The sequence below is a fragment of the Ceratotherium simum genome, chromosome 18 (genome assembly GCF_057802395.1).
Source record: "Ceratotherium simum simum isolate JZ-2026a chromosome 18, ASM5780239v1, whole genome shotgun sequence".
NCBI lineage: Eukaryota > Metazoa > Chordata > Mammalia > Perissodactyla > Rhinocerotidae > Ceratotherium > Ceratotherium simum.
Window position 1 is genome coordinate 58,548,492 of NC_141917.1, and position 10,173 is coordinate 58,558,664.

The 10,173-nt window shown below is 48.5% G+C and overlaps 1 pseudogene; it reads left to right on the forward strand.

Annotated features, from left to right (window-relative positions):
* Positions 1 to 2,125: 2,125 nt before the first annotated feature.
* On the forward strand, positions 2,126 to 9,913 carry LOC147914661 (cytochrome P450 4F2-like; annotated as a pseudogene).
* Positions 9,914 to 10,173: the final 260 nt, after the last annotated feature.

Below are 10,173 nucleotides of genomic sequence, written 5' to 3' on the forward strand. Positions count from 1 at the left end.
ATCTGGCTCAGTCCTTCACGTTTGGGACGTGGCTGGCTGACTACAAGGCGACCTCAAAGGGGGACAATCCTCTCATGAGCTTCTCTCCTCCAGAAGGCATTTCTAGGCTTGTTCACAGGGCAGAGGCAGGGTTCCAAGAGACTGGGAGGAAGCCACACTGCCTCTGGAGGTCTAGGCTTAGGATGATCACCTCATCATTTTTACCAGTTACTGGCCAAAGCCAAGCCAAAAGGCCAGCCAGAATGAAAGGGTGGTGAAGTAGGCTCCACCTCCTGCATGGAAGGTTTCAGTCACATTGCAGAGGATGTGGATGTAGGGAAGTAAAGCATTACTGGAAAATGATTTGTGAAGTGCCTGGTGTTTTTCCATACTTCTGCAAGCTCGGACAAGTAAGCTCAGCCTGCTTCTGTTGTGTGGATTCTGCCGGAAGACACGAGACTCCTAAGCCAGAGACAGAGGATAGCGAAGGCCTCATGGCAAAACAAGTGGCTCATGCCTCTTGTTGGTTTGCATTCTTTCTCCAAAGTCACTAAATCTCATGAGGATGATGACAGGTGGGCTTTCACGGATGCCTGCTCATGCGGTGTGTTGTATTGCAGGGGAGGAGCACCAGGTTTAGGGACTGCATGACTTTTATAGCAATTAGAAGCAAGCCTTATATTTGTCCAGGGGGAGGCATTACCTCATCCCTCAACATTGTTTGTTGCAAACACAACTCTGAGAAATGTCCCAGGTAAAGAAATTGATCAGGGCCTTGCAGTTTTTGCAGTATACCCAGCAGAATGTGAAGGGGTGCTCAGGGCCCATGGAGGACTGTCCACGACCAACATAGGAGATATTTACTCCAAATATTTATAAGTCACAATAAAGATGATGAAAGTTAATGCTTATTGAGCACTTTCTATATGCCAGAAGCTCTGCCAATTCTATGACATGGTTGTCTAAGTTATTTTTCACAATCCTATAAGGTAGAGGATGATTTTTCTCCATTACAGATGATGGGAAACTGGAGGGCACAGAGAGGTTAGGGAGCTTGCCTGAGTCCACACAGCTGGCAAGTGAACTAATAAGTGGAGCTGGGACTCCTGTCTGGTTTGTCTGACGCCAAAGTAGGTCATCTTAACTGCCACTGTGGACTTAACAAGCAGAGCCCAGAGGAGGGCATTGAGCTGAACAAGGGTACATGGAGTGTAGGAGGCAGAGCCAGGATTTGAGCGCCCAGGTCCCTGGACTCCCAGCCACATGGTCTCTCTCGCTGTCCTAGTAGCACCAGCTTCCACTCCCGCTCAAGCCTGGGATTATCCCAGGGACGGGTGCTGGGAGCCAAGAGGCTGGATCTGGGAGACCCTATCCTGTGGGTTGGGGGCTGGGGAAGGTCTCAAGGGAGGCAGGTCCCAGCCCCAGCTCTTCCCTCTTCTCTGTCCAGGCCAGAAGTGGGCGCCTGGCCTTGGAGGGCAGCGCCCATCTGGACATGTTTTGAAATACATCAAGCCTCATATGACCCTGGACAGTCTGCAGAAATGTGTCTTCAGTTTCAACAGCAATTGCCAGGAGTGAGCCACTTGCTCAGGGCCTGGGAACATGGGCCATAGACCCAATGGTGAAGATGGGGGGAGAACTGACAGTGAACTCAAGAAGGGCCTGGAAGGAGAAAGAATCAGAGATGGACAGTGAAGGACGGGGAAGGGGAAAGAGTAGGGACAATCCTTTCAGGCAGGTATAAATGTTTGCTAAAGGCCAGGGAGGCTAAGACATGAGCAGAGCAAAACAAATGAGGAGATGCCTGGGAAATGAGGTTGGAGGGGGTAGCAGCTGAAGGACATTGGCAAAAGCCAGGCAAAGGGATATGAACTTTATCCTTGAGAGTTTCTAGGGAGCAGTGGAAGGTGTTTGAGCCAGATGAGGGTCATGGTCAAAGCTCTGTTGGACATCTGACTTCTAGTAGTGACCGACTGTCATGTAGGCACAGGTGGATGTTGGACACTGGATGCAACAGGTTCACTGTGGGAGGGCTGGGTCCATTGATCAGTTGGGAGAGGATGGCAAGGTGTGAGCTGCGTGGGACAGTTGTGGGAAGGAGAAGGGGGCAGACACTGTGTAGGAGAGAGAGAGGAGAGAGGCGTGGATGTTCAAGCTGTGCCCTGGGTACCTGGGGCATGGAGGCAGCCCACTGGAGACAGGTTAGAGAAGAGGTTCAGCAGAGAGTTGTACCTGGATCATCCTCACCACCATGTATCTGTGGGGGCCATCTGTTCCCTGGATACTCAGTTTCCTCATGCCGGAGTGTAGCTCCTGGCTTCCAGTGGGACGTCGGTTCTTGGGCTTCAGGTGAGCCAAATTGTCGCCTCCTTTATACTCCTCATCCTGCAGTGAAGTCTAGTGAGTATATCGCTGCTATCTTCGGAGCTCCAGTGCCCTTTGTGACAAAACGGTACCAGCAGATCTTCCTGCACGTGGACTCTCCTGCACCACACCTCACCCCTGATGGACGACGCCTCGCAGGGCTCTGCCGCCTGGTACTACTTCATGATGCCATCATCCAGGGAAGCGGCGCTGCACCCTTTCCTGATCAGGGTCTTGATGACTTCCTCAAGGCCAAGGCTGCAGTGTCAAGACATTGGACTTCATTGATGTGCTCCTCGCTGACCAAGGTGGGCTTCTCCTGGGATCTGAGTTGCAAGAGGTAGGAATCTGATCTTGATTTCTAAACAAGCCAGATCAAGAGAACTGGACCTTTCGATCTGGGAGGGTCCTGGGGAGCCAAGGGAGGGTGCTTGAGGAAGGGAGAGGATGTTCAGGCATATGTTTTAGAGAGGACTGGAATGCAGCCTCCAGGGGGATCACAAGCACTAAGTCTAAAACTGAACCTGTAGGAAGGGTGCGTGTAATTTTATTCTACTTAAGAAGTTAGTCATATACATATGTTAGGACTATATGTGTATATATATGTGTATGTATGTGTGTATGTATATATGTATCTATCTATCTATTTTATCTGTCTATTATCTATCTATATCTATCTATCTATCTATCTATCTATCTATTTATCTTATCTATCTCTAGAACGCTGGGTCAGACCAGCCTATTTATTACTTTCTAGCAGTAACAGTAGCACAGAGTAGAACTGTAGCTCTGGTTCTACACTCCCAAATTCCTCTGAGGGTGACATGATGCTTTTACCTGTACTTGCAGCCATGCTTGCACTCACAGTGAGGTGGTGTACCTCCACATTGGTGAATCTTGGAACTTGTATAGGACAGTTGACTTTGAAGCTGCTCCCTTCTTTCTTACGGTGGAGGAGAGAGAAAGAGAGGAGAGAGAAGCTGGAGTATAAAAACAAATCTTAGTGAGAAGACACAAAGTGTGTAGGTTTCTGTAGGTTTTCTATCTCCAGGGGAGGTAAGGAATCTCTGAATTTACCATCCTAGATAATGTGAGTACTAAATGGGTCTGGAGTGATACTCAATCCCTAATCCTCCAAGACAAGGCACCAGTCAATCATCCTGTAGTCACAGGTTGCTAAGCCAATAAATCTCTTCTCTCTCAGAAAGTCATTGTCATGTAGAAGAAGAAGAAGATATTCATGGATCATTGATTCCTCCCACCAGGGACAAAGACAGGAGGGGCAAGTGGGATGCTGAGGTAAGCCTGTGGGTAAATACTTCTACTGATAAGGGGAGCCAAAGGAGGTCCAGGAGTGCAGGGGTGGGCTTGGGTTTCTGAGTGGTTTACTTGCGTATCTCCGAGTTTGTCTCAGGAGCCCTCGGAACTGGTGTGATTTGGGGGATCTTGGCTTTCTCTCCAGGATGAAGATGGGAAGGAACTGTTGATGAGGACATCCGAGCTGAGGCTGACACCTTATGTTTGGGGGTGAGATTACCCAGAGATGGAGCAGGGGTCTCTCTCTATCCCAGGGACTTGGTGGGTGAGCTCCTGGGACTCACTCCTTCACCCTCTCCCATCCCTCCCTGTCCTCCCTGAGGGCCTGTAATGTGAGGGCGCTGGGTCCCACCCACGGTTGCTTGAAGCAGCCCAGAGACCTAAGCCTGTCTGCCTGCTTCTCAGGGGCATGACACCACAGCCAGCGGCCTCTCCTCGGTCCTGTAACAGCCTTGCGAGAAGCACCCGGAGGCCCAGGAGCGCTGCCGGCCGGAGGTGCAAAGAGCTCCTTGAGGTCCGTGAGCCTGCAAGGAGATTGAGAGGGTGAGTGCGGCAGTTTCCACGTGGTCTGCTCCCTAACCCCTCTCATTGGCTCTGGCTTCCCCAGCTGGGAAGTGTGGGAAGACTCTTGTCGAGCCGATCTCTGTCATTTTTCTTAGTGGGAATAGGAACAACAGAGCCCCACAGGCAGTAGGTCTGGTACCCAGCCTGGAGAGCAGGGGAAAGGCCACAGCCTCTTTGGGACAGAAAGATCTGGGCTGCTGGAGAGAATTGAAGTGACAATGTGTGAGGGCAAGTGATGGTGCCCCTTAGGGCACATATTCAGTGGAGTGACCTTCTCCCTCTGCATACCTTACTGGCCTCTGGAAATCAGGTTTTTTCAAACATCCTCACTGCCTGGAATGACCAGCTGCTGGTCTCCTGCCTCCTAATTCCTAATACATTGTGCAGTCCAGGATTCATGACAGAGGACACCTAAAGCTTAAAGTTTGGTCTAGCTTTGGTCCAGGAACACCTGCATCTTCACCCATCCAGTCCGCATTCGGCAGAACACTCCCGCCACACTGCCTCTCCCATCTCCAACTCCCAGCTATCTCCCAGTTCTTCCCTTAGCCCCACCCTGTGTCCTGGAGACTTTAAGGGCTGGAAGGACTCCAGGAGCTCTGGCCTTTGGCTTCCAGGAGTCTCCCAGCCTGGTGGGGCAATAGTTCGGTCAGGACAATTTCCCAGTCCATTGGGCAGGGCTGGGTCTAGAGTGCAAGATAGGCCAGGCTGAGGGTGGAGAGAGCGTCTCAGCTGAGACCTTGAATGCTGACCAGTAGATACTGGGGGTGTAGCTGTGTGAGCACTGGAGTTATATCAAAGAGAAGATAGCCTCCTGGGCAAAAAGAAATTGAAGGGGAGGGGAGGTGCAGATGGAGAGAGAGAGGGAGAAGGGAGAGGGAAGGAAGGGAGAGGAGGTAAGAGGATGCAAAGAGAGAGAAAGAGAGAGTGGAGAGAGAGAGAGAAGGGAGGGAGGAGGAGAGGGGAGAGAGAGAAAGGAGTGGAAAGGAGAGGGAGGAAGAGAGGGAGAGACTGAGGGATGGAGGAGTGAAGGGGAGTGGGGGAGCGAGGGAGCACCTAACTCATGGTGAGACGATAGAGGTGGGGAGATGGGCAGCAGAGTCTGGTTGCTGGGAAGACTTTGACTGCAATCGGTCAATGGCTCCAATTTTAAGCCAAAGGCAATAGAGAGCCACCGGAAAGTATTTGAACAGGAAGACAGGTCAGATCTGGGCACCAGAGGAATCTTTCTAGTTAACTTTGTGTGGGGGACCTACTGAGAGGACAACCTGTAGGCAATGGGGGGCCCAGGAGGAGGAGATTCTGGAGGCCTGATCAGGTCAGGGGCTGGGGGATGGTGAGAGAGGCGTTGGACTTGACGGGCATTTTGGAGTGAAGTGTTCTCCACTCCAAGTCTTTGCTCAGCACAGCAGTCCTGTGAGGTGGAGAAAGCACTTTTATGCTTTTAAAACAAAAGACTTCAAAACAAAATTATGCACTCTGGTAAAAAAAAGAGTACAAAAGGGTTTATAATAAAAATGACCTTCCTCCTAGTCCCCACCCTAGGAGTGACTCCCATCAATAGTTTCCTGTGTGTCCTTTTAGAAGAGCATCTATCTTTATACCCACATTTATGATTCCTCTCTCTCTCTTGGGATTTAAGGTCTCTGTACATTAAACATACATCTCTGAGATCTTTACTTTTGCTCAAAATATGACAGCTCTCTGGAAAAGTAGTTTTGGTTGGATTACAAAAACAATGATAAGGGGCAAGTTATTATTGCACTAAATGAGACATTGCCCAGATAAGACTAGGCGTTTATCCTTGACACAGCTAATAGAATTTGATTCCAACATCTCATCACCTACACATAAAAGTTGTATAAACTTTTTTTTTTCTTGTGGGATGAGAACTTTTAAGATATACTCTGTTAGTAAGATTTCTAAATACATAATACAGTATTGTTAACTGTACTCACTCATGTTATACTCATTACATCTTTTGAGTGCTAATTTTTATGAAGTCAAATTACCATGTCCAAATTTTCTTCCACAGCCCATTCTATCCACCTATATCCACTTGTGTAGGGTTTTGTGGGCTTCCTCCTTCACCCAGATGTTAAGTTTTCACTTATTCACATGCTCTGTCCTCCTTGAGCTCTCTCTTCTGTTTCCAGGTTGGCTCTGTTTCTCTCCCTGGTCCCTAGCAGAGATGCCATTAACTATTTTTTTTTATATCTTGCATCTTTCTGATAGAGTCTTAATATCTGGTAGAGTTCTTCCTCTTTTTAGTCTTTCAATTTTAAATTGACCTAGCTCTTCATGACCTTTTATTTTTCCAGAAAAAATTTTAGAGTAAGTTTATCAAGTTTCTAAGAAAGTCAAGTAGGATTTTCATTTTAACTGAGTATATTCTCTATTGGTTGACTTGAATATACTTGACTGACTTGTGGAAAGCGGATTACTTCATAATGTTACACACACACTCATCTCCTAGAGTTTGGAAATGGATATCCATTTCTTGGATATTCAAATAATCTTTAGTCTTTTAATAGAGTCTAAAATTTTTGCATAGAGATCTTCACACAATATTATTTTTGCTTTGCAGTTAACCCTTAGACACTTTTTTGTTGTTATGGTGAATCATATCTTCTATTTGGATTAAGAGAAGTTGATAGAGTTCATTTGGAACATACAGATTTCACATTTCTTGCTAAATTTAATCCAGATATTTTATATTATTATAATCTTTTCTTTTATTATCTTTTCTAACTGGTTGTTAATTCTACATAGAAAAGCCTTCAATAATTTACGATATAAATTTTGTGCCTAGTCAACATAGTAAATGCACAAAGAGGGAGACTCGTATCAATAGGAAAGCAATCAAGACCACTTAATAAAAGCTCTTGGAACAACTGAGGAAGCTACTTGGAAAAAGTTATTAATTCAACTTGCTTCTCATGTCTCATAACAAGATAACGTGCAGATGAAAGTTGGAAGATAAAAAACAAAGGTGTCTTAAAAGCTCTACAGACCATGGGAAAATTATTTTATAGTTCCAGGAGGTAGGGAGGTCTGGGGCTGTTTGTGACACAAATCCAGGGAGATATACAAGAAGAGATTGATACATTGTTAAATAGAAAAAGATACTGAAGGCCGGCCCTACATGGCTTAGCCGTTTGAAATGCGCGCAAGCGCTCAGCTACTGGCGACCCGGGTTTGGATCCCCAGCGCGCACTCAGGGCACCGCTTCTCCTGCCATGCTGAGGCGGCGTCCACACGACAGCAACTAGGAAGGGATGTGCAGCTATGACATACAACTGTCTACTGGGGCTTTGGGGAGAAAAGGGAAAAAAAGGAGGAGGACTGGCAATAGATGTTAGTTTCAGACCCGGTCTTCCTCAGCAAAAAGAGGAGGATTGGCATGAATGTCAGCTCAGGGCTGATCTTCCTCACACACACACACACACAAAAAGATACAGTGTTTATAGTCTATCATATGCTATTTTATAATTTTTTTAAGATGCAAAAACATAACTCTGGAAGGATACATAAAAAAATAATAATGTGGGCTAACTGTGAGGACGGAATATGAGTGATATTGTGCCATAGGGGTGGTGATTTACAGTTTTTTGATTTTGAACCAGTTAACTGTATCAGGTATTAAAAATTTAAAACACCACACAAAAGAAGGGGCTTAAAGAAAAAGAATTTAGCCCTGTTACTGGATCTTCAATGTTTAAAAGTTTTCCAGTGCATTCTCTTGTGTTTTCTAAGCACAAAATCACTCTCTGTCAAAAATGATATGTTTACCCTCACATTTCAAGTTGCATTACTCTCCTTTTCCCTTGTCTAATTGCATTAGCTGGTATCTCTAATACTGTGATAAATAAGAGTAAAACATTGGATCTGTTTCTTTTGTTTCTTAATCATTCATTTGCCTTTTGATTTTGCTCTCTTGCCATAAATATTATTTTATTTTTATGCAAGTTCAAAACCTTTTTATGGTTTGGTTTGTGTTGTGTTTTGCTCAGAAAAGCTTTTAAAAATATCTGACTAATTTTCTCTGTCTGGCACTTCTGTGATATTGCTTTTCTTTCTCTCTCCCTCTCTTCCTTTCTTCCTTTCCTTCCTTCCTTCACTCCTTCCTTCCTTCCTTCCTTTTCTTCCTTCCTTCCTTCCTCCCTCCTTCCCTTTCTCCCTTCTCTTCCTTCCTTTCTTCCCTTCCTCCCTTTCTCCCTCCCTTCCCTTCCTTCCTCCCTTCCTTCCTTCCTCCCTCCTTCCCTTCCTTCCATCTTCCTTCCTTCTTTCTTTCCTTCCTCCCTTCCTCCCTCCCTTTCTTTTCTTCCTTTCTTTTCTTAGGTAAACCACTTTATTGAGGTATGACTGACATACAAAAAGCTGTACATATTTAATGTACACAACTTAATGACTTTGGATATATTTGATCCATCTAGAATTTATTTTTTTTATAGGGAGAGAGGATCTCATGGGGCAGCAGGAGGGCTGAGGGGTCTCTGTTTTTGCTCTCTGTATGATTGTTGGGGGATTTCTTTAGGGAGGACCTGGCCCAGTTGCCCTTCCTGACCATGTGCATCAAGGAGAGTCTGCGGTTGCATCCCCCTGTGACAATCATCTCTCTCTGCTGCCACCCAGGACATTGTGCCCCCAGATGGCCGAGTCGTCCCCAAAGGTGCCCACAATGTCAGACGGAGGAGCATCCTGGGCAGGAAGAGGGGCCCGGCAGGCAGGCGGGATCGCTTCCTGACTGGCCCCTCCTCTCCCACAGGTGTTATCTGCCTCATCAGTATTTTTGGGACCCACCACAACCCATCCGTGTGGCCAGACCCTGAGGTGCTGCCGCCCTGACCCCCATCCTTGTCCACTCCCGCAAGGGGACCCAGGAAAGGTGCAGTTCCTGACCTGGCAAACCAGGCATCTCCTCCCCCATCATACACACACATCTGCCTCTCCAAGGCTGGCGGTCCTGGGAGACCCCACTCAGCAGCCCTGTTTTGGCCTTGCCCCCAGGTCTATGATCCCTTTCGCTTTGACCCAGAAAACATCAAGGAGAGGGCACCTCTGGCTTTTATTCCCTTCTCGGCGGGGCCCAGGTGAGGGCAGCGGGCATCTGAGGAGGGATGGGATGATGGGGGCGGGGTCTGGGACTGAGATCCCAGGCATGACTGTGGGGGCGGGAGGGGCGAAAACTGAAGGTGGTCAGAGTTCAGGGCTCTCCTTCCCTCCCCTCCCTCGGAGGTAAGGGGTGATGGTCTGGGGAATGCGGTCCGCGGTGTGCTCTGAGCCCCTGCCCCTGCTGGTCTGAGCTCGGGGCTGGAGTCCGGGCCAGGCTCAGGTAATACGCAAGCCCACGTGGGGTCCCAGGCACGGTTGGCCCTCCTCTCTCCTGCGGGCAGGGACGGGAGGTCCCGGGACAGGTTCCTGGCGCCGTCAGAGCCCCACTCCCGCCCGCAGGAACTGCATCAGGCAGACGTTCGCCATGACCGAGATGAAGGTGGTCCTGGCGCTCACGCTGCTGCGCTTCCGCGTCCTGCCGGACGAGGAGGAGCCGCGCAGGAAGCCAGAGCTGATCCTGCGCGCCGAGGGCGGACTTTGGCTGCGGGTGGAGCCGCTGAGCGCGGGCCCGCAATGACCCCCCGCCTCCTGGCCTGGGATCCACCCTGACCTCACACACCTCACACAGCTTTGCAGATTCAGGAATAAAACTGTGCTCTCCCCTGTGCCCGAGCCACACCGAGAGCCAGCAGGGGGCGCCTGGTGACAGCGGAGGATGGCCAGGGGGCGTGGTTGGGTGGAGGCGGGGCTGGTGTCTGCGAGTCCAACACCCTGAGTGCCTCTCCAGCTGACCAGAGCGCGCCCATGCTGATCGAGAATTCTTCTAGAAATGAATCATGGATTTTTAAACCGTGGGCAACAGGGAGTCACGGCAGGTGTTTGAGCAGGAGAGGA